At 38.6% G+C, this 25,354-nt stretch overlaps 1 protein-coding gene and 1 pseudogene across 23 annotated transcripts in view; one reads left to right on the top strand and one right to left on the bottom strand.

Annotated features, from left to right (window-relative positions):
* NRXN1 (neurexin 1) overlaps window positions 1-25,354 on the bottom strand; it is a 1,113,486-nt gene that overhangs the window by 634,321 nt on the left and 453,811 nt on the right. The window lies entirely within an intron of this gene.
* LOC309612032 (large ribosomal subunit protein uL24 pseudogene) lies at window positions 16,337-24,836 on the top strand (annotated as a pseudogene). The gene has a single exon. The product of its transcript is annotated as a large ribosomal subunit protein uL24 pseudogene (transcript).

Raw genomic sequence — 25,354 nt, 5'->3', positions numbered from 1 at the left:
AGTTGAAGACCCAACACAGCCAAAAAAATAAAAATAAAAAGATTCAGTCTCTGGACTTGAGGAGCTCCCAGTCTGATGGAGGGAGTTGGGAATATACACAGCTGATTAGAATGTGACGAGACAGAAACAGACAGAAACAAAAATAATGTTATGAATCTAAAGTCAAACATATGGATCTCTGCTTAGGTCTCAGAAGAAGGACCTGGATGGGGAATGTTTCATCCACAGTTCTATAGTGGTGATAATTTTTGAATTTGATTGTGAGAAATATAAACATGTAGAAGGTATGTTTACATGTAGAGGCTCACAATTAAATCTGATTATATTTTTGAACATATTATCAGCAAGTAAAGATTAGGAATGAAACAGCTGCTTATTGGAGATGGAGCCAAAAGATGTAAAACTACTCAGTTTTACATCTTTCAACAAAAAGATGTAAAACTGAGTAGTTTCAGAAAAGTGATGGAGAATTTAGGTTTCCTTGACAATTTGAGTTTCTCACTTGCATAATAAGAATAGCTACCATGTATTGGATCTTTTCTGTGTATCACAGGCATTGCACAAAGAACTCTATAGGGATATTTTCATTTCATTTTTTTCTGATAGCCTCATGTGGTAAGTAGTAATATCATCCCCATTTCACAGATAAAGAAACTGACAGAAAACTCAAGTGGTTTGGCCCAACCAAACCACATTTACAGAGCTAGTAAATGGAAGGAAGAAACGATGTGGCTACAACCCTTACTCTTAGTTCCTAACCTCCACATACTACACTGCACCCTGGGCTAGGACAATTTGTGAACTACAGAGAAAAAACAGTAAGTGCAGGCTTCCCTGGTAGTGCAGTGGTTGAGAATCTGCCTGCCAATGCAGGGGACACGGGTTCGAGCCCTGGTCTGGGAAGATCCCACATGCCGCGGAGCAACTAGGCCCGTGAGCCACAACTACTGAGCCTGAGCATCTGGAGCTTGTGCTCCGCAACAAGAGAGGCCACGATAGTGAGAGGCCCGCGCACCGTGATGAAGGAGTGGCCCCCGCTCGCCGCAACTAGAGAAAGCCCTCGCACAGAAACGAAGACCCAACACAGCCAAAAATAAATAGCGTTCCCTTTAAAAAACAAAAAACAAAAAACAAAACAAAACAAAACAAAACAGTAAGTGCACACGGATGTAAAAGCTACTTTTGAAATAATGGGGAAGAAATAGCAGGGTAATTTTTCTCAACTGCACTTCTCTGCAACTACGCACATAAAAGATGGCTGGCCGTTAAACCACAGATCAAGCACAAGGATTACCTCTCCTAATAAACTTCTGGTATTTCCTGAAGGCAAGAAGATAACACCCACTGCTCTAACGAATCTAGCAACACTGGACTTGTATAAAATACAATATGATTGGCTCAGTAAGAAAGATTATATACAGGGCACTGCATCTTCAATGAAGGAATAACTGTCATCAAGGGTTTTATGACAAATGATTCCACAATCAATTGAATGACTTTTGCTATAAGCTACCCTGAAGCATTATATGTATAGATAATGGCATCATATTATCATATAACAAACATGCCCTGTTGAAATTTCCTTTATTTGTGTTGTTGCATATGCAAAAACTACCTCCAGTGGTTTCTCCTAGTATGTGTATATAGCACTGGGCCTTATAAGGCCTTAATATACTGATAGAAGATTCGTGTCAATAAAGGAACACCAAGGAAGAAATTAGAAACCCTGTGCACGTAGAATGTCAGTAAAAGGAAGCAGTCCAAAATGCTATCTAACCAATAGAAAAAGAATAAACTGGTGGACACCTTACAAGTTCACTTAAATTGTCAAATGATTGTAAGAGGATGTCTCTCAAAACTGCTTGAGATATTGGCTTTTGTCAAGAAAAACGATCTGATGTGAAATTTGGATATGCACCAAAAGCTCCAGTCTTCAAGGACTTTTCAATTTCCTCCAGTTTGCAAGTTTAGAAACTGAATGGTTCAGCATATCTCTAATAAAAAATCATCTCCCAAGGCTCCTTTTCTATGCAGGCAAAATCAAATTAACTTCAAACAGATGAGGTCAGATGCATACATACAGGAAGTATCAAACTGTCACATCATCTTGCTCCAGCTCTCTCGGGTCTCCTAGTATCTACCCAGGAGAGAAATCCAAATATTAACGTCACCCAAAAGCACTCTAGAAAATCAAGCAAGAAAGGTGGTTTCCAAAAGGGAATGGCACAAAGTGAATTATCCTATTGTGCTGTTGAGCGCACTGAGGAGGAGACTATAGCCCTCCGGACTTTTATTTAACATTTGCTGACAGCCAACAGGATTCCAGGTTCCTTTCACACCCCACAAATTGTGCAGCACCCTTGCCTTGATCGCTGGCAGCCACTGCGTCGGGGGATCCCCGTACTTTGGCTTCTGCTCTGTACCCTCCGGACCATGGACTGCTACGTGAGCATCACGGCCTCCCCCAGAGATAATGTACTGCACACATATGCTCTCAGACAGTGCTCATTGGGATGGATTAGAGCAATACATCACCAAAACGCTTTAGCTCGTAAGATGTATTGCCATGTGAGACAGAACCGGTTGCCAGAGACATACTTTAAAGACTTAATTTCTAATGTTTTGTATTAAATGATGTCTACCGTCCCTTTCTGGTGGTTTGGAAGATACATTTGAGAATTCTGTTACGGTCGATCTTTGAGATTCAGTGTTTTTCCCTATCGTTAAAAGCATTCTGGGTACATATTGTGTTTAATAGGAATACTCAGTAACTGAGCTTCCCTGAAGTGTGACGTGGAGTGAGTAAAGAGGTCTGTGTGCACAGCTGTACAATCAGCCTGAAATCCAGTCCCCAGCACGAACCCTGGTGCTGGGCTGCATCTTCTCCAGAGGGCACTAGCGGGTTTAGCGGTGGGCCCTGGGCAGGACACATGGGAGCCGGGAGGGGATGCTTCCTAGAGGCAAAAAGCTCTGGGCAGGCGCCTATTTCCTGGGTCCCAATACTGCATATGCTCTTTAATGATAGGTTCTGCACGGCTATAGTTGTGTGGACCCGAGAATTCTTTTTTTTTTTTAACATTTTTATTGGAGTATAATTGCTTTACAATGGTGTGTTAGTTTCTGCTGTATAACAAAGTGAATCAGCTATATGCATACATATATCCCCATATCCCCTCCCTCTTGCGTCTCCCTCCCTCCCACCCTCCCTATCCCACCCCTCTACGTGGTCACAAAGCACTGAGCTGATCTTCCTGTGCTATGCGGCTGCTTCCCACTAGCTATCTATTTTACATTTGTGGACCAGAGAATTCTGATCTCTCTTTTCACTGTCTAATTTTATTGACCAAAGAGTGGAATAACGTTTAGAAAACTAGCAATTTACAAATCCTAAAAATAGATATTAGACTTTATCATTTTTTTTTTTTTTGGATTACCCAGAATATGTCGCTAGAGGCACATTCTATGAGGGCAGAGCCCACAGCTATTTTGCTTTTTACCATTTTTTCCCTGTGCACAGTGGTTGTTCTGTAAAAAGTGTTCAATAAATATTTATTCAATGCATTAATAGCCATGCTTCCCTTTAACAGCAGAACTATTTCATCAGCAAATTTTTCTTTAGAGGCAAAGCATTACTTCCTTCAAATATAACTGCCCTCTGTCATAACCAGAAGTTAAATTGCATCTAAAAATGGTAAATAATGGCAGGTCTTTTTAAAGAAATGGTTCTAACCTATAGACCTTGCTTAAAGCCAGCATAGGAAAATAATCTTTATAAACATGTGAAAAACAGAGAGGGAGAGAATGAGAGAAACAGAGAGGGGTGGGGGAGGGAGGAAGAAAAGGAGAGAATAAGAGGGAGAGAAAGCAAGTTAATTATTAATAGGACTTACCAGTGCATTCTTCATATACATATTTTCAGAAGACTACTTTCTAAAGAGATATCCACCTACATGGAGTTTAAGCTGTGAGGGTGACTGAAAATTTATATATGGATTATAGAATTAGTGTTATTACTTTATAATCACATTTTGTATATTGTAGTTTTTAGTTACTTTAGTGACAATATTCCTAGTATATTTCTTTCTTAGTCACAGACCTTATTGGCTATTTTTGACAGTGTCATATATTCTGGCGTCTAATGCAAAAAAAAAAAAAAAAACAGAAAGCAAAAACACAGCCCAAAACACTTAGTAGCACTTTTTATATCTGCATTTCAAACTAAGACCAGTGCATTCCTGATTGCCTTCCTGTTGAATCAAGTTTTTAATCTTCTTTTTTTCTCTCCTTATATTGTGCATCTTAGATCTCCAGAATAGCTTTGGTTTTAAGCTACCTGAAGAAAAAAATTCTTACTTGTAACTTTAAATTCAATAGCCTCACTTTCACTAATTATCAGACACACACACACACACATGCGCGCGCACACGCTCACAGACACATACACAAACCTTCAACATGCCTCCACATTTCCTTTATATATTCTATGTAAATAGATGCAGGTCTTGCATTGCAAACACTGAATCTGTTTGCATCCAGCTTGGTCAGGAACTGAATGACAGTAGCTCTCTTTTGACAGCACTGCCAATTCCTCCTCCTCCCAAAACAAGGCTGTCCCAATGGTCTTTTTATTTTCTCATTCTCCTCCCTCTGGCCTTCTCTCTCCTTACCCAGTTGCCTATCTCCTCTGTGATTAAGTAGCCATTCTTTGGAGCTGTAACTTGTAAATACCATACCTCTATCATAGAATTTATTACACTCTTGCTAATCCTTTCTGCCATTTTAATAATAAGCTCCTTGTGGTCAGCAGCCATATTCTCACCCAGAATTTGTTTCTATATTACCATCATAGCAAGTGATAAACTACTACCTATTGGTTGTGAATATTCTGAACCATTATTACATTTCCTAATCTCAGCATTTTTTCACTTCCAAACCATTCTCAGTGTGATACTTTACATAGAGAAATCAATGAATAAATAATGCCAGCTGATGAAGAACTCTGAGAATGGTGTGGAGAAATAAGATATGAAATTCAAACTTATTCATTTTTCTCTGTTACTAGGATAAGTGAAAGATTTGAGATCCCATATAAAATGTTGTTAATATCTGTGAATATAAAATAAGCCTCACCACTACAATAGATAATTATGAGCTGCATATATACTAGCTGAAGATTTATGTAAAAATAGTTAATTGTTAAAAGTATCTAAGTGGACTTTTAAGATTGATTTTGCTTTAACATTAGTGCCCAATAGCATTCCATATTTTGGTTCCTAATATCACACAATGCAAGGAGTTCCAGTTTTACTTTAACTAAACGTTTAGCTGAAGAACATTAATAATTAGTTTTACGGCTACCCATGTCTAGGCTGAATAGTATATAAAATGCCAATTAATGAGACTATGCAGGGTATTATATCTACTGTTATAACTAAAGATTTCGAACAAATATAAGGAAAACTGCCATAGTATATATGGAATGGTAATAGTATCTGGCTGATACAATTTTTTATAGATGCCCAATAGTATGTCTTTCTGAAGGAAAAAACTAAATTGAAGGCACAGAAATTCAGAATAGTTATACTTTATTGGGAAACCCAAGTTTTTAGGAGATGGGAGAGATTGTTAAAACAGTTACTAACCAATAAGCTTATCTATAGTATGCAATAATGTGATCTAGTTACTTTTTTATTTGGGCATTTGTAGGGATTAAGAAGTCTGGCCTGAGTTTCCTAAATCATATTTAAATATTGATTAAAAGCTAGGAAAATTGTAATCTAAATTGAGCAAAAGAGAAATTATTTTTTCTTAACTTTTTAAAATCATTAAAGGCTAAAATTTGGTGCTACCCATCCCATGACAAGTTCATGAAGCCTCATCATGAAGCCTCAGGATGACAAGTTCATGAAGAATATTAAAAAGAACACAATGGCCCTGAACATCTCCTATTCCAACATTGAATTCAATGTTCCAGATTTTTCTTGGGTTTTTCCTTCTTAGAGCCCTCTATATCTCATAAATCACTTTTTAAATATTTGTTTACAGCAGGAGAATAGTGTCCAGGCCTCAGGATATCAGTTCCAGAATGTCATATAGGAAGGGTTAGGGTCCACAATGTTTGAAAGGGGTTGCTTAGGAGACTTGTTTTGAAGCTGCATTTGCATAACAAGCTCATAACTTTAAAAAAAAAATTTTGCTTTGAGATAGCGGCAGCTTCACATGTAGTTGTAAGAAAGTACAGAGAGATGCTACATACCTATTGTCCACTTTCCTATTGCTCACTACCACTAATAGTAGCATCTTGAAAAAGTTTAGTACAATATCATGACCAGGATATTGACATTGATCCAACCCACCTATTTAATACAGGGATTTCCGACTCTTTTGTACTCATTGGTATGTGTGTATCTGTGGGTATGTGTGTACTTAGTTCCACTCAATTTTATCAAATGTGTAGGTTCGTGTATCCACCACAGTACTGTATTGTATGTTACAGTATACAAAAATAGCAAAATGTGCAACACATTTTTATTTAAACTCTAGATACATATGAGAAGATGTAAATTGTTCAGAGCAAGGAATTACACTATAATTATTTTGTTTTGAGGTCACTAGAGAGGTGGCGATGACAATTTTAAGAAGGCTAAATCCACCCTCCCACCACTCACTCTCCCAGACTCGCTCTCACCACTGAGGGCATCTGGGCTTAGCCCTGGATTAGATAACATGAAACTATCACTTCTTTACCTCGAGCACTTGTGACATTTTCAGATTTCTTTTCCCTTAAGCTGAATTTCCCATTTTGACATATTCCTTTACAGAGATCATTCAAGAAATTAATATTTTACTTAAGTCAAATGATCCTAATCTTAGTAACATAAACCCTACTCACCAAATTGTGGGTAGAGTGAAATGAGATGCCTAGTTTTGTATCAGCTTCTAATGCAGGCCAGCTGCCATGCAATTTACAGGGCTGGGAGGAAAACTGATTCTCAGCTAATGTCTTGAGAGACTAGGAAGTCTGGGAGGGGACTGATTTCATTTTATATTTTATGCTGCTAGGGTAGCACTGCTAAATAAGGAAAGCCTGTATTGGATTCCTAAAGAGACCACAAAGTCACAAAGAGTTGTGATCTAATCTGGAGAGTGAGGGTGGGGGAAGTGAGCTGGGAGCTCCACGTATGATGAATATAATAAGATTCAACCAGGTTGCGCTACTGTCACCCAACTTTTCCACAGATGTGCACGCAGTATGAAGGAGAAACTAGTAGGAAAATATGACTGGGTTAGTATAAATAATCCCACCACTGGAGACCCAGTGCAAATGTCAGGCACATCCTTGCCTGAGATTTACATAGGAAAGATGGCAGTGTAGAAACTTTAGATAACTAGAGTTAGCATGAGATGGTTATATTTTCTGCTGGTGGGTTTTTAAGACAATGTTTTGATGTAAAAAGATGTTTTCTGCTCAAAGTCATTTGCTTTATATTCCCTCTTGCAATGCTCTTTTCCCAAGGGGTTTGAAAACAGATCTTATTCTTCTCTATATCCCCTGCAGATTTTAGAATACCTAATTACATATAATAAATATTCAGTAAACACTTAGAGAATTAAATCATGCCTAAACTTCATATTCCCAGAAGAAAACTCATGTCCACATCTTGAAAGAAAGAAAAAGGAGTTACAAAACAGACCTGAAAATTAATAATTCAGAGATGAAAATTCCCCAAAGCATGGTTCTGGATCTAATTTTTAATTTTAGTTCTGTTGTTTATTGATAACATCCAATCTTCCGCTAAATGCCCCATACCCACACCCATATACAAAGATAGTTAGAGGAATCCTGATTTTGATATGTTTAGAAAAAAAGAGCATTTAAAGATAATCATACATTAATTCAGCACATTGGTGTTAATTAGTTAATTATAGTCTAAAAATATAATTATTTTTAGTGGTTACTTGATTGACATAGGTAACAATATTATTTCCTCTAGAGATAAAATTGAGAGGAACGGTTTACAAGAAAATTCTAACTCACCAATTTCTGCAATAGATGCTGGAAGAGAAAGCTGAGAGGACCAAAAAATATGACAAGTGAAGGAAGGCTGGAAGGAAGGATGAAGACATACACTGGGCAAGAGGCTACCTAGAGCAGGAGGCAGCACATTCTGGATATCTGAAACTGGGGTTTCTCTCTCATTGGGGTGGGAGCCTGGCTCAGTGGTACAGTGCTGTCGTCTGTGGCTCATCTCCCTCTCATGATTATGTCCCTGAGCAGAAGGGCTTGTGTCTTGGGCTATATTCCCAGTTCCTACACTGTCTAGAGCACTGTGAAGGCCAAATGCACCTGTTAGAATGGCTATTATCAAAAAGGCAAGAAACAACAAGTGTTGGTGAGGAGGTGGAGAAAAGGGAACTCTTGCACACTGTTGGTGGGAATGTAAATTGGTACAGCCACTATGGAGAACAGTATGGAGGTTTCTTAAAAAATGAAGGAAGGAAGGAAGGAAGGGAGAAAGAAAGGAAGGGAGGAGGGAGGAAGGAAGGAAGAGAGAGAAAGAGAGAGAGAGAAAGAAGGAAAGAAAGAAAGGAAGGAAGGAAGGAAGGGGGAGGAAGGAAGGAAGAGAGAAAGAAAGAAAGGAAGGAAGGAAGGGTGGAGGAAGGAAGGAAGAAAGGAAGGAAGGAAGGAAGAGAGAGAGAGAAAGAAGGAAGCAGAGAAAGAAAGAAAGAAAGAAAGAAAGAAAGAAAGAAAGAAAGAAAGGAAGGAAGGAAGGAAGGAAGGGAGAAAAGAAACTGCCATATGATCCAGCAATTCCACTTCTGGGTATTTACCTGAAGAAAATGCAATCACTAACTCAAAAAGATGTATGCACCCCATGTTCCTTGCAGCATTATTTACAATAGCCAAGATATGGAAACAACTTAAGTAACTTAAGTGTCCAACAAAGGGTGAATGGATAAAGAAATTGTGCCACACACACAGACACACGGGAATATTATTCAACCATAAAAAATGAAATTTTGCCATTTGCAAGAACATGGATGAACTTGGAGGGTATTATGCTAAGTGAAATAAGTCAGACAGAGAAAGACAAACACCATATGATCCTTCTTATATGCAGCATCTAATCAAACAAACAAACAAAGAATCAAGAAACAAAACCAAGCTCATAGATACAGAGAACAGATTGGTGGTTGCCAGAGGCAGGAAGTGGGTATGGAAGAAATGGGTGAAAAAATTTTTTTTTATCTTTCTTTTTTTTTTTTTTTTAAGTGGAAAATGAGGGATGTTAGGGGACCAGAAATTGCATTAAAAGAAGATTCTGTCTGTACTGGATACTGCGTCCCCACTCTTGCCCTTGTCTCAGAGGCTGCCACTGGAAACAAGATGCTGGTCTTTCAGAACAAGTCCTAAACCTCCTGCCCCTCTGCATTGCTCACTCCAGATTCAAAGTTCTGAGCTGAAGCAACTGCTGGGCTGAGTGGCACCTTTGGGGACAGCTGGGACACATGGCTTCTCTCCATGTAGACTCAGGGTCTCTCCTTATGTGACCTCACCACATGGTCTCTTCCAGACCAAACTTCTTATGTAGTGGGTCAGGGCTCCCAAAAGCAAAAATTGAAGCTGCCAGACCTCCTTAAGGCTTAGACTTGGAAAGGCCCAGTAGAATGCCTCAGAATGGAAAGGCATTCTATTGGTTAAATCAAGTCACTAGACCAGGCCAGAATAAATAAGGAGCTAAAAGAAAAAAAAGAAAGAAAGATAAAAAAACTGAAAAATATTCTTACTTGGCCTACACTTTTCAGTTTAATGTGGCAGCATCTTTTATCTATACACGCCAAATGCCTGATAATGACTAATCCAAATAATAATTAATACTCATATTACCACTCCCACTTTTATAAAGAGCTTACTCACCTCTCTTCAAATAATTTAAAGCCAAAAAAATTCAAATTGGCCAAATTTCACCTTCCCGTAAGAAATGTAGATGATAGAAAAGATAGATTTGTAGCCCAGTGAAAGAAAACTAAGAGGTTTAATTTAAATATGTCTTCAACAGATAAGTATGTGCCGAACTCTTAAACAAGAGTTTTCTGTGACAATCTTTTTAGGTGCAAAGGGAATCAAAAAGGAAAAATAGGTTTAAAGTGAAGTAGGAGATTTTGGAGGGATCACAAGAGAGGACGTCACGGTTATGAGGAAAAGGAACCAGCAGGAGTCTCTGGAGGTCTCTTGAGAACACCAAGCACAGAGCAGGCAGCTGTTTGTCCTAGGCAATAAGATATCTAGCGAGGAGTGGTGGAGCCAAACTAGGTTATATTTAAGAGCCCAGACAGGGTACTTATTTATCCAAGAACATACAGTTATTTAGAGGCAGACCCAAGGTTATGAACTAGGTACTATAAACTAGGTACACTTTAGAACTTGGGCTAGGCCACGTTGGGCAATGACATCTTAACAAAAAAATGTTGTATACGTAGTAAAATTTTACTCTGGTATACCATCACAGAAAGGTTATGGTTTTTCTGATTTCAAAAAGTCATAAATTAATAAGATACTGTTTGAGAACATACAAACCACCTGTTCACGATAATTAAATATTGGTAACATCCAGGAATTCTGTCTGATCTTCAAAATGTTTTCTTACCTAGTGGGCTAAAGTATTCCTCAACATAAAATGCAGATTTGGCTTTAAATATTGATTTTATATGTGGCTAACAAAATTCTGACCCTAAAAATAGGGCATAAAAATAATTACTTAGCAGATGGAAGAAAAGACAAAATAGGATAAAACAAAGATGGCAAAAAGGAAACAGAGAAGAGAGAGGGAAAACCACTAGTAAAGCTAACACACAAATGTAGTCTAACTAGCTCCTCAGTTCTTTGTTAACCACACTTTGGGATCTGTCAAGAAAAAAAATCAAAACATCTTATACCTTTAGGGTTGCATTTATGTCTAAAATATTCATGTAAGTACTTACCCAGAAACACCTCCAGTAGCTTCCAGTTTCCTGGCTTGAATCATATGGGTTTAAGTTGCCAGTCCTCACAATGGCCAGCATAACTGATCCCATGTATCTTAATAACTTCATTGCCTGTTACTCACTTTCAAAAACCCTAGAGTCCAATCACAATAAACCTTTTTCTCCCCAAGGAAGCCATCACTTTGTATATATTATTTCCCTTCCTCCATTTTTTTCTTCTCTCCTTTCTCTCTGACCCACTTATTTATTCAATGTTTGTCACCTCTCCCTTCCCCAACCTATTAACCTGGTTAATCTACTCACCTTTCAAAACTCACTGGTGTAAGGCCGAGAAGCCTTCCCTGACACCCCACTCTGGATCTGCCATAGCACTAAGGGTTCACCCCATCAGAGGACTTACAATGGAATACTACAATTATCTCTTTACCTGCCTGTTTCCACAATGAACCCATGTTTACTGAGGTTAAAGACTAGGTCATGTTAACTCTTGTATCTTAGTGCCCCTAGCACAATGCCTGGCATACAGTGTTACTCACCAAATGTCCGAAGGCTAAGCAGCCAAACTTTATTGAGCACTTCCTATCCACCAAGTATTGTACCGAGGACATTAGGCTTAAGGTTCACAAAATCTAGAAATTCCTTCTCCACAAGGTAAAATTTTATTTGAAGTTTAAGATCCAGAACAGATAACCCAGCCCTCATGATCTTCCAGTTGTCACGGCTTAGTCACTATCCTGGCACATGTAAAAAAGTAAGATAATGATACTCAAAATATTATATTAAAATTACTATAAGTATCTGTCCCACTGTATTTTGTGTGCTTTAGGTCTATGATTCCTACTCCTCACCTTGACCCCAAGTAACTAGTGATGAGCTGAACATTTGACTGGAGCACAGTAAATGTTTGTTGAATGAAACCATGGAATTGACAATATTCTAATTCTCCTTTTCCCTTCCTAAGTATATGGAAAGAAAAAGTCTACCCAGTGCACTACCTTAATATGTCCTTGAAAATGTCTGATTTAGAGATAACATTCCCATCAATCCCCATAGTTAATGGCTTCAAAGATCTGTTGCCCTAAGGAAGTTCTTTTAATTTTGTTCAAGGCAAGCCAACAATTATCCTTTAAACTCAATATGCTAAAAATGGAGAATACCAAGTTTTTTGGGTGACCATATGTTCCTATATTTCTAGGTCAGTCTTGATCAAATAGTCTCTTCCACGTACCCCATAAATACACTTGTACCCGTCAGCCCGTCTGTCCTGGTTTCCTTGGTTTGGAAAATGTGGTCACCGTGAATGTTCTATTTATTTCCTACCAACCACCCAACATTTATCTTTTATGTTTAACAATATTTAAATTATCTTAGCTCTTTTCTGAAAAAAGTAAGGAACACATGGACAGCTCTTGGCAGAGAAGGTGAATATGATGAACTATTCTTATTTTGACATCAAAAGACTTGGAAATGTGCTGGTGGTGGAACAAGGAAGATCAAATTTCTCTCTGTTAACTGAAGGGTTTTCTCTGACCCAAGGATGAAAACCTAAATGAATGGGTGGTCTGGGCTTGGTAAGTAGATGGTCAGCGTCAATACTGTCACCATAGCTTGATGTGTTGGGTCAATCTCAGTATATCTACATGAATGTGAAAGAGAGTTCTTAATCTCAGCCCCACATACAAACGGAAAGGTCAGTGTGTCAAACACAAGTAATAAGTGAGGAATTTAGGATGTTCTTGAGTCTGGCATCAAGCCACAGGCTCTGTCACTTCAGTTTGGCACTGCATTCCTCACACTGATATAGTGTTGCAAACTTTTAAAGGAAATAGAAAATTCAAAGGTCCCCAAGAATAAATCTACATATCTCACCTTCTTCCCATAGATTCTGAGCATTCTGGTTTGAGGAATAGTGGAGTAGTAAGTAATAAGTGCATGGGTTTTATCATTAGACTTGGATTCAAGTCCTCAGTGCCACTTAGTAACTGAATGGCTTTAAGCAAGTTAATTAAACTTTCTAAACATTGGTCTCTTCATGTGTTAAACTGGGATTTAAATAAAACAAACATTTTTTTAAAAACCTGCCCCTAAGTGAAATAAGCCAGTCAAAAAAAACCCAAAAAACTATATGATTCCACTTATATGAGGTATCTAAAGTAGTCAAATACATAGAAACAGAAAGTAGAATGGTGGTTAACAGGCACTGGGGAGGGGGAAATGCAGAGTTGTCTAATGGATATAGAGTTACAGTTTTGCAAGACGAAAAAGTTCTAGAGATCTGCTTCACAACAATAAGAATATGCTTAACACTCTTGAACTGTACACTTATGTTATGGTTAAGATGGTAAATTTTATGTTGTTTTTTTTTTTAACCACAATTAACAACAACAACAACAAAACCTGCCCTGTAGGATTATAGCGAAAATTAAAATTGTATAGAAAGATGCAAAGTACTTTACTCAGTACCCAGTAGAGTCAGTGCTCTTTATAAAAGGGGGCTAGTTTTCTTTTTTCAGTGAAATCAAAATTATTAAAAGTATCAAGCACACAGACATTTCTACTGACTCAGTGAATGATTTCCTTCTCAATCAGTGTGTTAGTCGGTTGTTGATGGGGCATCAGTAAAGAGAATCACTGAACTCATTCAGATGATTCATTCATGCTGCCAAATTTAGGGATGATTATGAGTCTTGTGTTTTAGTGAAGCATAAAGCAGTAACCTGAGGAAGCACCAGTCTCCGAAGAGAAGTCGTTCAGTTATACCTGGTAGCATCCATTCAGGCACTCTGGTAGGCAGTGACAATTCCTAAACACCTCTGAGAGCAGAGCCACACAGATTTTCTTTCTGCTGGAGAAAACAGGCTGGTGACATATACGTTACCGGACAAGAAGCCAAAGTCCTTCTCAAACTGACCCTGACCCCTCCCCCTGGGAACCACCTCCTCTTACTTACTTCGCTCCAGCCCCACTGGCCTTTTGGCTACTTCTGGAACCCCCCAGATCTGCTCATCCCTCTGAGTGTTTGCACTTGCTCTTCTGTCTGCCCAGAATGATCTCCCTCAATGTGGCCACAGGATCACTCCCTCACCTTCTTCGGGTTTTTGTTCCCATGTCACCTTGTCAGTGTAGAACTCTGTGACCATCTTATATGAAATTGCTACCCTCTTCTTCTCCTGGCCCAGGGACATTGATTTTTCTCAAAAACACATACTATCCACAGATGAATTATATATTTTTAAAATTTGTTTAGTGTCTAGGTTCTTACAGTACAGTCAGTATAAGCTCCATAAAGGTTAAAAAAAAAAAAAAAGCCCCTTTGTTCACTACTGTATTCCAACCTAGAATAGTGTCTGGTACATAGTATGAACATATTCAAAATTTTTGGATTGAATGAATGACTATATTGGTCAAAGCCTTATTCTATACGAGTCAATAATGGCTTAACCAAAAGAGTTCTCCTCACAAAGGAAATATCTAAGAAATCTTACTTGGCAGCCCCATAGCATACCTCTATTAAAAGTCATTTTGCTTTAACCTCAAATTCTTTTCCATTCCAGTGAAAGTGAGAGTGTGTATATCTGTTTTGCTACCCTTTCCCTAATCAGAAGGGTTTGGGACACACAGAAGCGAATGTCCCAACAGTTATTGAAAACAATTTGGGAATTTAGAGGTATAGGTAGATACGTAATAAAATGTTTTTAATAATGTATTATTATTTTATTTTAATATATATTTATTTTAATATAAATCACCTGTTATTGTAACTAGCTTTATGAAAATACACGTTGGGTTCTTGGCTTATGCTAGATAAATCAAATATTCATGAATATCATTATTATACTTGCATGTGATACCAACATATTGCTTCTGTTCTGTGTTAGGAGAAAGAACTTCCAAAAAGAGCGAGTAGCTAGAAAGAATTTACAACAGGGAGGTGTGCAAGCTGGGTTCCAATGCCAGATTTGTCTTCATCTAGATCCCTGACCTCAGGCGAGACACCATCTCTCCATATCTGGCTGTATAGACTGTGTTTTACTATAAAAACCTTCTTAACTTCTCTGAGCCTCAAGTGTCTCACTAGAGAAATGAACATAAAAATCCTTGTTGTACCTATTTCACAAAGTTGCCCTGTAATTTTGAAAATTGGGACTCATACCCCTGGTGATGCGGTGGGTGCTCTTAGGTGGTTCAAAAACTGTATTTAATTTCCAGGTTATATTTATTTGGATGTGTACTTGGAAGGAAAAAGTATAACTAGCATATTAAAGTTGTAATTTTATGGATAATATTACTTTAAGGTGAGATTAATTTCAAAAGTAAATTAAGTTTAAATGGAAAATATTAAGTAAGTGATAATATAGGTAATACATAAATATGGTACAATTATGAATGTGGTAGATAAAACTGAGGTTTGGGAAAGTCTTGTGAGAATCAGTTGTGATAATATGTGAATGTTCTTTTCAAAGTTAACAGTGTCAACCATGGTAAGATAGTATTAGTATTAAATAAATGTAAATGAAATAAAGTATTATAATGATTATTCTGGTAAGAGTTATCTTTTCTTTTTCTCTTTTTTTTTTTTTTGAGTGCCTACTATGTTCTTGGCACTCAATAAAGATGAGGCATTTTACCCGTAAGCAAAATCCCTACAAACAAACCTGCTGGAAGCTGGGGCATATCAGAGTAAACTGTTTCCCCACATTACACATCCAGGCCATAAATCCAGTTCTGCTGATGCTAGACCATGCTCTAGCAGAGTTATTCAATAGGCATTTTTTGAAAACCAAAAGGCAAACCTTATAAGTGAGGAAGCCGCTCTTTCACATGTTCCTCATGTCCCACTATGCAGTATTGTGAAAAAATAGAATAGAGCCTTATTGATCAATGCTGAATAATTAAAAATAGCATTGCTAAACTCAAATAATAATTGTGCTATTGGGTCTTTGACAAAAAGGGCTCGAAGAATCTGTACCTCATAAAACCATATATTTTTTTTAAAGGATATTTATTTTACTTTTTTTTTTTTTAAAGGAATTCCTTTTATTTTTATTTATTTTTTATTTATTTATTTATTTATTTAGTTTTGGCTGTGTTGGGTCTTCGTTTCTGTGCGTGGGCTTTCTCTAGTTGCGACGAGCGGGGGCCACTCTTCATCGCGGTGCGCGGGCCTCTCACTATCGCGGCCTCTCTTGTTGCGGAGCACAGGCTCCAGACGCGCAGGCTCAGCAGTTGTGGCTCACGGGCCTAGTTGCTCCGTGGCATGTGGGATCTTCCCAGACCAGGGCTCGAACCCGTGTCCCCTGCATTGGCAGGCAGATTCTCAACCACTGCGCCACCAGGGAAGCCCAAACCATATATTTTAATGGAAGTGTGTAGAATGAGTATAATCTGTATAAAAATGTGAGCATGTAGGAGATGTACGACCCTGGGGTGCTTGCCGTCTGCCTTGCTCCCCTTCACGTATTCCTTACCATACTATGTGCCATGGTTCAGACACCATATCTCCGTTCTAGTCTGTTCTCAGCTACTTACTGGTTTTTCTGCATTCACTTATCTATTTTCCCTTAATTTTCTCAGATTAATCAGAAATTCATCCTATTTGTTCTGAAAATAGACAGGTGTCTAACTACTGCTGGTTCTCTAGGCATATGTCTCTCTCACCCATTAGATTGTAAACTCCATGGGAAGTCAGAAATCATTCTGCTTTATACCCTGTCACATCCAACAGTACCTGGAATATAGCAGATTCTTCACAAATAGTGAATGAATGGATACTCTAGTGAATAGATATATTTATGCAGCACCTGTTACATGCCAATTACTATGTAAGGTTCGTTGCTGCTCAAGTATTGAGCATAATAAAATAAATTTTAAAACTTTACAAACTTTAAAGCCCCTTGTAAATGTGGAGTGTTTCCAAAGCATTGTTAATTAATTTTTAAAATCAGTTATTCACATGCAGTTTTAAATCAGAACTGTTAGATAAATTCTCAATTGGAGATTTTATCAAGATTGTATTTACTATTCACAAAGATAGAATTTTACAGTGCTATGGTTACAAAATGTGCTTGTACAATACATGCACTGTTTCATATAGCTCCATGAAATGCTGGTTCTTTATAACATTGCCTGTGAACTACTTTCTGTGATGCTGTTGTATCTATGAAACAATCCAGAGTATTCTGTTAGTATACATAGCTTTTCCCATGATCTGAACACTTTTACATCCCTAATCCATGAGAACATGGGACATTATATGGCATTCTCCTGGACAACTGGCATTAGCCCACTATACTCTAAATATTCTGATTTCCTGCCCTGAATCGAGGGTGTTCTGTATCAAACATGGTTTCTTCCATAGAGGTCTCTGTTTTTGGTGAACAGTTTTGACATAACGACTGACAAAATATGTACAAAGGCTAGTGATCAATGTGCTGAAAAGAAGCAAAGAAAGGGTCCACGGCGTTTTAGGGGTTCATCCAGCAATCTGGTGGGGAGATAGTATAGAGGCAGCACTTTGAGGACAGAGACTGAAGTTATTCAACATTTTATCCCCAGCGCTAAGCTCGATTTCTTGTCTAAAGTCACCACACAATAAATGTTTGATGAATGGATAAAGGGGAAAAAATAGCTACATAAGGGAGGAAGGGCTATTCAGTATAAAGAGTCTGAAGTCCTCTCTTTTTATAAACAGGACAGTCAAGGAAAGCTCTACCATATATATACGTTTGACTCAGATCTTTAAGGAAAGTCAGATTATGATCTACAGAAAGGGGAAAGTAGGACAAAAGATGACAGTGACATAAGAAATGTAGGTCTGGGGAAGTTCTGGGTTATCTAATTTTAATTATCACGATGCCTATGATTTCCTTGCTCCTTGATGTTTCTCTGAATCTTTTTCCAGTTCCTTTCCTTGCTATTATGATTCTTTCCTGCATTCAAGGCTCTTCCCAAGGGGGCTGACGTCAGCGAGGTCTCCATGCTGTGCTGGGGAGGAGCGAGTCTGCTAGGTGGGAGACAGCATCTTTCTCATCCCTCAGCAGATGCCCCAAAGCTGAGCCTGGAAGCATGCCCCAGTTTGCCTGTTAAACACGAGTCAAGTGCCCTTCAGCAAAGATTCAGGCTTGGCTTCCTTCCCTTGGCTATTAAGCTGCATTCCCACAGAATTACAACATGTCTGAGGTTTCTAAAACTCTTTGTGTGTATCTCAGACAGTTATTGTGCTGGATCCAAATTCTGACCTTGGTTAAGCAGGCCTCAAATCCTTTCCAACCCTGCCCCTGAAGGTCCAAGAACACATAATAAAGGAGGGGATAAGAATAACATCTATAGCTTAGTGACCACTTATTATGGACCACTCACTGTGCTAAACTTTTTGAATGCAGCATCTCCTTAACATAAGCCCTGACTGCTAGCTACAACAATTACTCCTATTACCTCTATTTTACAGATGAAATAAAGAAGCTCATTCAAGTTACACAATCACTAAGTATTAAAGCCAGATTTGAGACTCCGGCAGTCAATTTCCAGAGTTTTCAAGGGCAAGGGCAAATGACACTAGAAACACATAAACAGGCCTAAAAAGGCAGCATGTAAACTGCCACCTGCCTACAGTGTACACACCCCAGAAGAAAGAGGGTAGTGGGTCATCTTCTTCATGCATTTGGGTAGCAAGTATGTGAGCCCAGAGCACCTCTGTGAGATGTAACAGACGTTCTAACAATGACAGCACAGGAGGGTTTTCCGAGCTTGTGGTGTCAACGGAATCGGGAGAGGTGACTTTGGAAACAGAGCTTGCTCTCGGTGCAGGGAGCAAAGAGCAAGAAGACTTCCAGGACTCCTCCAGGTTCTCTCCTTAACCAGGATAGAGAGGGCCACAGGTTTCAGAGCACAGACTGTCCACCTCTAAAGACCGTGTAATATGTTGTGTCAAGCTTGACCCTTTGGATGCTTTTTTTTTTTTTTTTAAACAGGAACCTAGTTCAGTGGAAAGGATGCTCATAGCGAGAAACGTGTGTGTGGTGTGTACATGATCACAGAGGAATTTAGAGAAAGAAGTCTGGGAAAAAAATGTCATCTAAGTGCAGAGGACAAAATTGCACCAAAACACCAGCATCAGGAAGCTTGTCATGAAGATGGGGAAACAGAGCAGGTTCCTGGGGCACGTTACCTAGGAAGGCATCCCAGCCAAATGGGCCAAAATCAGTGTAGTGATCAAGAGTTGCCAGTCCTAAAAAGTCCCTGGCCTGGGCCAAATAGAGCACACTGTTTTCCTCCGCCTCGCCCTCAGTGCCCTGCCCTCAGTCATTTCAAAATGAAATTACCTAAGATCAGATTGTTTGTGCTGTTTATGTGAACAGAGCCATGGGTTTTTGATCAAGTGTTACTTCTCCTGAGTCTTATAAACTAAAGCATGATTAGGTGAGTATTTGCTATGTGAGATAACTAAGGGGATCCATTTTATGTGAATGCACAGAAGATATGTAGAGAATATTTTCTTCATCCCAATCAGCCCAGCTCTACCTCAGTTCTTCCGCACTGACAAGTGGATTGGACATGAACCCATGGGGCCTACGTCACCTGGTATCAATGGAAACTTGTATATATATATATATATACTTAAAGAACATGGACTTTACAAGTATATACATTTCTCCCATAGCTTCTCTATTATACCAACTGTGCAGTATAAAAAATACAGGAAGATCACTGAAGTGCTGGCGGTCAAAATGAAATTCAATCCCTTTGTGATTTCTGACTGAGGCAAGAACCGTAAAAGGCATGTCAATGAACTTCCCATGTTCGCAGGAAGATTATGTCTTCTCCTCTTTCCAAAGAGCTGAGGCAGAAGGACCATGCTCCATTCATGCCCATCCGAAAGGATGAAGTTCAAGTTGTGTGAGGGTGCTACAAAGGGTAGCAAATTAGCAAAGTAGTCCAGGTTTCCAGAAAGAAATATGTCATCTACACTGAGCGAGAGCAGCGTGAGAAGGCTGATGGCACAACTGAGCGTGCACGCATTCACCCTAGCAAGGTGGTTATCACTAAACTGGGCAAAGACCAAAAAAAGATCCTTGAGCCTAAAGCCAAATCTTGCCAAGTAGGAAAGGAAAAGGGCAAATATAAGGGAGAAACAATTGAGAAGATGCAGAAATGATCTTATATACAACTTTCATTAAAAACTGTTAAAATGAAAAATATTTTTAAATTAAAAATATAGTAAGACATTCAACCTTTGTCTTTAATACTATCAATTTTTAAAAACATGACTCATAAAATAAGATTTAGACGGTAGAAAGGAAAACGTTTTATGAATCAAATAGACCCAAATATAGCATCATATTTTTGGAGTAGATCTGATCACTACGGCTGGTGGTTCTAACAGAATAGATTTTGTATATTAATTGTACAATGTAATTTTATTTGTTGTTTGCAAAGGGGAAAGTAGCCAAAATTCCCTTGACTTCTTTAGTAACATCTACATGTTTTGGCCATGTTTTAGAGATTACAGAAATGTTTTATGTGGCAAGTGATAGTTGTTCTTATATCCAATACATCTATGATGTTGAAAACATGCTGTTGGATGGCACATATTAGAAACCTTAAAGAAAAATAGATATTATCATACACTTGAAGTTGTATGACAATAATACCCTTGGCATCCCAGCCTATGAAACCTATGAAAAGATATTTTTAAAAAGGTGAAAATTGTGAAAAGGAAACTAATAAATAGTGACACATTCCTTTAAAATTAGCAATCTGAGACAATAATATAATTGTTATGCATCACAGCTAAAAATATTTCCAAACTGATAAAGTATACTTGCACTTATAAAAGTATGTTTAAAATTCCTTAGTTTTGTATTTCGTATTTGATATCAAGGCAGATCAGGACATATGGTCATATCTATGTAAACTGAAATTTTATTCATATGTCTATAAATTTCCTTGTCCTAAAAGAAATCAAAATACACATTAGAACTATCTGGCAACCTTCAACACCTGTAAGCATCAGTGTGGGTGGGCCATAGAGAGAACCATTTGCTCCAGTTCATTAAACATGGAGAAGCGCCTTCTGACAACTGTATTAGACATGGTAGTGTGTGTTATGCTAAAAGAGAATCATTAAGCCAAAAAATAAAGCCTTCTAAGACAGAGCAGGGCCTGGAGAAAATGGGCTGAGGAATGTCTCTTCCTAAAGACCCACGGGAATGGTATAAATGGGCTGCGTGCTACTTAATCATTGAAGCAATTATTTATGTTTATGTTTTGGTCCTTGATTCCATTCAGTCTAGCACCACCTGAATCCTAAAAAAGGGTGCTAAACTTGGGGGGTTCTCATTTTCCCTTTTCTCCGTCTTTCACCATAGGGTCCTCATCTCCCTTCTTCCTTCCATCCTGCCTCAACATTAGAGAAGACTCTCATACTGTTTAGGGCTGACCCCTCTGTGATGCTCTATACTAATTTATTTGCTCATTTATTCAGCCAACCTGTATTTTGTGCCTATGTCCAAGCCACTCTCCAAGCACTAGGAGGGATACTCTAATGAATAAGAGAAGACCTCTGCTCAGAAGGAACCAACAGAAACAATAATGAAGCATCCAATTTGGGTCCAATTTGCACATCTAGGTTGGAAATTCTGGTATGCTGGGGAGATCAAGCATTGGGTGTATATTTTTATGAGGTTGTAGTGGCCATCTTGAATAAAATATAAAGAGGGCTTTGGAACTGATGGTGAGACCCTAGTGTGCTGAGTTTAAGACATTCAACCAAGAAAAAGGAACATTTTCTTAGACTGTGATCTGATTTGACAGAAAATATGTTCTGAATTTTGAAAGCGGGAAAGAATATGGTCTCTAATTAATTGTTTTGAGATATAAGAGATGCTTTGAAGGTTACTCAGTTGTTCTCTGTACTATTTTCTCTCTCTTGCTCTCTCTTTTTTTTTTTTTCTTTAGTAGGCAGTGGGGCATGTTCCAAATTCTTTGACTATGATTTATGTGCCAGAGTAAGAAAAGAGGTGCACCTCGCCCCACTCCTCCCCAACTCCTCACCCCCACCCCTGTTCCAAGTGAGGGAAGCACCTTAGCAAGGGTGTCAGGGTCAACATTTGAGACTATGAGTATGAATAGTTTTCCCTGGCAGACAAATGTAAGATTAATGGAAGCGGATAAAAGAATAGCACCCATGGTGGTCCCAGGAAGATTGGAAAGGCTGTCTCAGAGAATGCACATCACTTGGAATTCTGCCACAGGGAGGGAGGAGTTGAGGGGTAGGCTTCCCAGCTATTTTTTCAAGTGAGGGCTTAGAGTCCAGCATCATTTTAATGTCCATTGCTGTTATTAACTGCATTTCTTAATTGTTCCCCTCCAGCCTGCTATGGCATGAATAAAATGAGGCCCAAGAGCTGAAACAACGCAAAAATAAATAAAGGTTATAAAGTAAGAATAAACAACATGCTATAGAAGCTATTATCTTTCCAGCATTTTCAATTTCTCTCTCCTAAAATCCCCCTAAAACTCCATTAGCGGTTTCCTATAAGAAAACTAACTTTTCAAAAGCATATGTATTCCCAGCTAGTTTAGAACTGATTTTCACATTTGTTTTGATTTCATACTTATGATCAGAGTTAGAAATTTCCCTTCAGTATTGGACTTCTTCCATCAATAGTCCAAATAGTCTATCTCTCCTTCTGATCATTGCCAACTTTCCTCAAAAAAAAAAAGACTTCTTCTATCTCTTCACTATCCACTTTTTCCTTAACCTCTTGCAATCTGAGTTCTTGGGACCATTGCTCTTTCAGAGTTGCCTCTAACACCTTTTCTCAGATCCTTGTCCTTTCTCAGATCATACATGTCTTTTATAATAATTGTTACTGTTTTTCATACTATATGCTATACTATTTAAAATGCTTCTGTTTTGGGGAGCATCCCCTCTTTGTGCTTCTAGGTTGATATACGCCATTTTAAATTGTCAAAATAACCCTTTGTTATCCTCTCTCATTATACAAAAAACTCACATACAAAGAGGTTGCACAATTCATCAATAATGCTGGACCCAGGATTGGAGTGCAGATTTGTCTAATTCTAGATCCTTAACTCTCTCCACTCTTCCACTGTGCCTGAACTGGAATGCTGTGTAGTTCACAATTTCATTGCAACTACTAGAAGAAATGGCTTGGCCAGGTCAAACTTACAAAGAGAAAGATTTGTATCTGGCAAAACAGATGGTGAACTTTGCCGGTTCTCCCTGGGAGGAGGGACCCATCTGCCCATCTGGTTCAGAAGCCTTTAGGGGCCCCACCCTACACAGGACGTTGCAGTAGGGATTCCCCTAGTCTGTCTGGAAGAAGGGTCCTGTTGGCTTGCTCCTCAGGTCTTTAAGAGGCCTATGGAAAAAAATTCCTAGGACTTGATTCTAAATAAGCAAAGTCAGATGGTGGAGCCTCTCTTGGGAGGGTCATGGTTCTGTCCTAGGCTTGATCTGGGTCTTTGTCCTAGTTGCCTCAAATGAGAATAATCCTCTAGCCACATCACAATCCCTTAAAACTCTGACTGATGTGTCAGCATGCTTGGTGTCTCTGATACACTGTAGCAGCCCAAGTATCTACTTTCAATCATCTACCTCTTCCTCCCCAGCCATAAGGCCCCCTGTCAAGCTGTCCCCTTCTGTGGTCTTACCTGTCATTAGGTTCCTGCCCTAGACTCTGGGGTACATCCCTTCCCTTCCCTTCTGACCTCTTCTCTGTCTTCTCTCCCTGCCCTTATTTCTTAACATAGGTACTTCTCAAGGTGCAGGTGGTTCCATTCTCTTCCTGCCTCTCTTCTAGTTACCTTCTCCGATGGGCATGTACGTTCCCAAATCTTCTATACCTCCTCTGTGTGAATGGCTCCTAATCTTTCTCTTGAGCATCTGTCCTGCGATCCATAGCAGCAGAGGAATCTCTCTGCAGGTTTTTTAGGCACAAAATAGATTTTCTCGTTTGTTGCCCAGCAGCCAGGACACACTGGGAATGCAGCTCAGTGTTGAGTACATGTTTTTTAGAATAAAAAAAAATGAATGAGTCTCCTCCTGTCTCCCCTTATTACTTTTCTCAATGAGCATGTCCATTTCCAAAGCTTCAATACCTCCTCCATGTCAATTTGTTGAACAAATAAATGAATGAGTTTAAAACAAAACTTATTTTTTCCACCTTTATTCAACTCTCTCCCTGCTGTTGCCCTAAAACAGGTTTTAGAATCAGACTGAATTATTTTGAAACTTTGTTCAATGTACTAATAGGATGAAGCCTCAGACAAATTACTTAGCTTTCCTGAGCCATCTCCTTAGGGGGAAAAGAAAAATCACAGAGAATAATGATCACCCTACTTGTTTATTATGAAGATTAAATAATATGTGTAAAATATCTCAGTGCCAGCCATATTCATGCTTATCAGCTCTAATCCTTAATTCTCCTAAAGGTTCATTAAGTATCTCATTTAAACCTCACAAATACCTCATGAGATACTTTTATAGCTCTACTTTATAAATGAGGTGATGAGGAAACAGAGGGACAGACTGTGACTTACTTGCACAAGGTCAGACCAAAACCAAGTCCTAGGCAGTATTCCTCTAAGGCCCATACAAGAAACCACCTTACTCTTAGATTACAAGGTCACTAAGAGGTCGGATTCAGACCTTATAAAAATTGATAAATCAAATGGCTCCAAATAAAATGAGCCTTTAGAAGGTGATCACTAAACACTGAAGAAATGAACAAATATGTTTACCTTTTGAAATCTGACCTCCCAGTTTGATGGTAAGCTATTTCGGGGGAAAGTTTGTGAGTACTCCCACAATGCTAAGTGCAAAATACTAAAAAAAAAAAAAAAACTTGACTTAAAAATTATGGTGTAATAAAGCAAATATACTTGGTGATGTTTTTCCAAAAACATGAGGGGTTGGGTGTTGCAGGAAAGAGGAATTTTAAGATAAGGAGAAATGAGAAAGAGAAGTAATTCAGAGCAAATATGCTTCAGTGAAAGTTGTATGAGTCAACATCCCAGAAACCAAGTCACAATTTCTTCATCAGAGGAGGGAATACATGATTGAGAAATTTGTTGTGCTAATTGGGGTTGAGGCAGTTGCGCTTGATGAAAAGGAAATCATCAGAAATGGTTTGATGTTTTCTATAAGAAGTTAGAAAATGCATTTTAATTCCAGTTGTGGATAGAAATTTAATGCATTTTAAACAGGGTGGAAAGGGTGAATAATTGTTTTGTCAGTTGGTAGAGTGGATTTTAGTCATCTCAATAACTATAAACCTAATTGAAGGAGAGCAGAAAGGCATTTCAGAAATTGGGGGATGCAAAATCAAATGTAGGAAAGCAG

This window comes from Balaenoptera borealis, assembly GCF_965194805.1.
Source record: "Balaenoptera borealis genome assembly, chromosome: 15".
Classification (NCBI taxonomy): domain Eukaryota; kingdom Metazoa; phylum Chordata; class Mammalia; order Artiodactyla; family Balaenopteridae; genus Balaenoptera; species Balaenoptera borealis.
Note: the sequence above shows the minus strand (reverse complement) of the source record. Positions and strands in the feature narration are given on the sequence as shown.